A 5,000-nucleotide genomic window follows, 5' to 3' on the forward strand; every position below is an offset into this window, starting at 1 on the left:
AGAGAGAGAGGAAAGAACGAAATTATATATTTTAATTTAACTTCTCGATCGTGGATATAACGCTAGTCGAAGTGTGCCTTGCCAGCTAAAATATTCCATTTCCAGAGCGAGAGAGAGAGAGAGAAAGAGAGAGAGAAAGAGAAATATAGACAGATAGATAAATAGAGAGATAGATAGATAAATAGAGAGATATATAGATATATAGATAGTTAGATACATAGATATAGACAGGAATATAAATATCCTTGACATATTCTCTGCGGTATTAAATCCATTATTATTGTTATCATTATTATTATTATCATCATTATTGTTGTTGTTATTATTATTATTATTATTATTATTATTATTATTTTTCTTTCTTTTTTATTATTATTTTGCGTGTCGACATATTTCAACCCCTTTTTGCATTTCTCTTTCTCGCTTTTTTCGCTATCTGTATGTGTATATGTATGTGTTATTTTAGACACGCGCGTGCTCGCGCACACCTTTATATATATATATATATATTTTTTTTTTTGAGATCTGTCGTTGTAAAAGAAAAATCATGTATCAGCGTTATGCGCGAATGTTAGCCGATAAATATTATTCCCCATTCGATTAGCTTCGAATAATGAGATAAGCCAAGCAATAAATTTATTGGTCGGCCAGTAACGATCGAAACTGTATAATAAAACTGTCGTTAATTTAAAATAATAAGAAGCCCGGAGATATTTTGTTTACCAATATGTCCGCCGACCGACCGGTGCTATTATAGAATTTTATGCGACGTGTGTTTATATCTTATCTGATTTTTTTTTCCTTCTTTCTCTCTCTCTCTCTCTCTCTCTCTCTTGCTCTTTTTTTTTAATATCATTTCAATTCGTTTAAAATTTTATTTAATTTTATTTATTTTTCTTTTTTATTTCATTTTATCTTATTTTTCTCTCTCTCCTTTTTTTCTTTTCTTTTTTTCGTCTTTTTTTTTTTTTTTTTTTTTACATAACTTTTTAATTTTAGACGTGCAAAATAATGCAAAGATATTCCAAAGCAAGCAAGCTTGACGCAAAGGCCATTAATAAATTTCAAGCTGTGTTGACATTGAAGGAGAAATGATTTCAAAGAACTTTTGACGAGGAAATTATTGAAAATTAAACGTACCGTGCTCAATAATTTTACCGTTTATCATAACTACGATATACGCGTACATACATTTAGATATATGTCGATCGGTGAATGTGAATTGATTGATTTATTTATTTACTTTTATACATTTATCGATTTATTTATTTTCTTTTACTCGTTGATTTATTTATTTATTTATTTATTTATTTATTTATTTATTTAATACCGGAAGAAAGATGAAAATATCGAAGGGTACAAAAAGATCATATAAAAGAGTCAGTAATCTCGAGAACGAAACGATCATTTCTTTCCCTTTTCTTTTCTTCCTTCCTTCCTTCCTTCCTTCCTTTTCCATTTCTTTTCTTTCCTTTCCTTTTCTTTTCATCCTTTTTTGCCGTCATCAAAGTACGTTCTCACGAGCGCTTATAATATCTCATTTCATTAGTGTGTTTTGTTGCACTCAAGCGTATACTTACGAAGACACTACGATGAGGAGAAGAACTATGCAAGTCCTTAATTGGCATTCTAGAATTAGCTATTTTCCAATTCCCCTACTCGACCGACCCCCCCCCCCCCATCACACGTTCTTCCTTCCCAACCCCCTTGTGTCCATAGATAATATCACCAATACTGAGAACACGATAATAGTCTCTACTACACAATTGTAATTATACGGAGGGTTAACGAGTTTGTAGTAGTGAAAATGTAATTCCTAGTTCGCATGTAAGCGCGTGACTCAAGTTTCTCCTGTACCTCGACAAAGTGGCTTGTCTAATGTAAACAGGTCGATAAAAAAGAAATATAGTCTGTTAGAAAGAGAGAAAGAGAGAGAGGGGGGTGGGGTGGGGGTCTCGGTACACTTCGTCTCCAAAGAGTATCATTTCACGTTCCATCATGGTGCTCTCTTTAGCCCCTTTAAAATCAGACGGGATCACGTAATGTCGATTACGTTGTCAGCTATTATACGAGGGAATGATAATTAACACCAACGGGGGATAATAAGAAAAATAGAGGAAAAGAGAAAGATTAAGACAGATGATAAAGTACAATTTCGATTTCATAGAAATTTTCTACTCTCTATAATTACGATAATAGAAAAGAATAAAAGCGTGTGTGTGTGTGTGCGCCCGCGCGCGTATGTGTGTGTGCATGCATGCATGCATGCATACATGTATGATATATGTATGTATATATGTATGTATGTATGTATGTAGTTAAGTTGGGTTTTAAAATAATTACAGTTCGAGAACGAAAGAAAAACGGAAATATTATTTGCGAACATTTTATCATTTAATAATTCGATATCGTCGGTCGGTCGATCGTGTTTGTTCGCTGTGTAAAATACGAATTAGGAGAAAGGAGAGAGAGAGAGAGAAAGAGAGAGAGTGAGAGAGAGGGAGGGAGAGAGAGAAGGAAAAGGAAAGAAGGGAAATAAATGAAATATGACAAAAAAGAAAAGTATAAAGTAATAACAACGGTAAATTGTGTGTGTGTGTGCGTTCTATTCGCTTGACCGAACTGTCACGAGTTAAATTAAATATTTTACGTGTAGGTAGAAATCTACGGAATCGATATATTCGATACAACGATCAAACCAACAAGAGAACCATTTTATACGTAAGTCGGTGAGAGATGATGCCGTCGTCCAACCGTAGCTAATCGCGCAACGTCGGCCGTGTGACAAACGACCGATTTATATCGCGCTCTGGAAATTATTGACGGACCTTGGAAACAACTACGATGACGAAAAGAAAAAAAAGGAAAAAAAAAAAGAAGGAGGAGGAGGAGGAGGAAGTGAAGGAGAAGGAGAAGGAGAAGAACGATTTATCGTAATTGATCTCAATTGCGATAATTACGCTTACACGCTGACTAATCCTATACGTCTATTTGCATTTCATGATAGAACACAATGTGTGGGAGTATAACGAATTATTTCAAATCCGTTTGATTTTAAATCATTTTCAAAATTAATTTCATTTAATTCAATTCAAATTCAATTCAATTTAATTTAATATAATTTTAATTAATTCGATTAATTAATTTATTTATTTATTAAATTAAATTAAATAATTCATTTATTAATGTTTCATTTATTAAGAATTATTCGATTGAACGTAAAACGTTCCTGATTTCTCTTTTTCTTTTTTGTTTCGTTTTTTTATTTTTTTTCAATTTTCTTTTCCTTTCCTTTTATTTATTTATTTATGTATTTATTTTTTAATGTTTAATTTCGATCTATTTCTACAGGGAAAGAAAGAGAGAGGGGGGAGGGAGGTGGGTGAAAGAGAAGTGGGAATTATTCTTATCTTATATTTACGTAGATAGCTGGTTCTCTTTTTTTTCTCTTTCTCTCTTCGCGATTGGTCGGTAATACAAAAAGATAAATTTTAATATTTCTCGATCGATAAGGCAGAACGAAGAGAGAGAGAGAGAGAGAGAAAAAAATTGATATTTATTGCTTTTGTAATGCGTGAACGAGAATATATTTTCGCGTTTCGCATGATTACACATCCTGCCCGTAATACCGATCGCAATAAAAACGATTTTTCTTTTTCTTTTCTTTTTTTTTCGTTCATTCGTTCCTCACCCCTCCGCCCTCTCTCTCTCTCTCTCGCTCTCTTTCTCTCTTTTTTTTTTCCGTATCACTTTCTCTTTTCCTCCTTTGCGCACTTTGTAAATACTCGTAGAAGCTTTTAAAAAGCTTTCGAACGTTGTATTATCCGTCGATTTTCCATATTCCAAGTCATAGCTCAATATTTCAAATTAATATTCCATAATACATTGACGTTTATGGACATGACCGTTCATCATTAAGATTTCTTCGATTAATGGAACGTACTTTCGCTCGTCTTATATATATATATATATATATATATATATATACATGCAGAGAGAGAGAGAGAGAGAGAGAGAGAGAGAGAGAGAGAGATACACATATACAATTATATAAACTTTCCATCGACAGGAGTTCGTCGTATCGTCTTTATTCTTTATCGATTCACGAAGAAATCGTTTTCAATCTTCTTTCGAGTACATACTACTAGGGGAACAAAAAAAAAAAAAAAACAAAAAAGGAAGGAAAAAAATGTAATTCGATGATTGGATTGGATATACTATATACTATACTGTACTCTATACTATAAAAGAAACTTCTTTTAATACTTTATCCCATAGAATGAGAGAAAGATAGAGAGAGAGAGGGAGAAAGAGAGAGAGAGACAAGGGGGAAAAAGAAAAAGGATGAAAGGAAGGAAGGAAGGAAGGAAAGAAGAAAAGGGACGACGTCGATCGATTAAAAATTGGCCGAGTTGAGTGGAAGCAATTGCGATGAAGGGAATCGATGATTGAAACGAAAGAAAGGACAATGAAAGAGAGAGAAAGAGAGAGAGAGAGAGAGAGAGAGAGAGAGAGAGAGAGAGAGAGAGAGATAGCGACAGAGTGAGTGAGTAAAAAAGAAAAAGAGAGAGAGAGAAAGAGAAAGATTGCTCGCCGATTAGTAGGATGAATTAGCGTTTAATTACCGAGTCGTCATAGCGTCATGCTCTTTCGGTCACAGAAACCGATTAAGAGTGAGGTAGGCCGAACATTTTTTTATACGCGATTAAGGGTGCTACAGAAAGACAATAGGACAAAGGAGTTAGAAAAAGAGAAAAAGAGATATATATATATATATATATAGAGAGAGAGAGAGAGAGAGAGACAGTGAAATACTTGAGAAACGTATGGACGAATATATAAATGTAGTACCTCTAATTAACTAATGCCAGTGACGGATTTTATCGCCCTTCTAATCGGCCCGTGAGAAAGAAACGACGATGAAGCTATGAGAAGAAAAAGAAAGAAAGAGAGAGAGATTGAGAGAGAGAGAAGGAAAGAGAGAGGGAAGCAAAACTTCG

The 5,000-nt window shown here is 33.7% G+C and overlaps 1 protein-coding gene across 5 annotated transcripts in view; it reads left to right on the forward strand.

Moving 5' to 3' along the window:
- LOC124423380 (TOX high mobility group box family member 3-like) overlaps positions 1-5,000 on the forward strand; it is a 209,347-nt gene that overhangs the window by 172,387 nt on the left and 31,960 nt on the right. The window lies entirely within an intron of this gene.

Source organism: Vespa crabro, chromosome 4, assembly GCF_910589235.1.
Source record: "Vespa crabro chromosome 4, iyVesCrab1.2, whole genome shotgun sequence".
Lineage (NCBI taxonomy): Eukaryota > Metazoa > Arthropoda > Insecta > Hymenoptera > Vespidae > Vespa > Vespa crabro.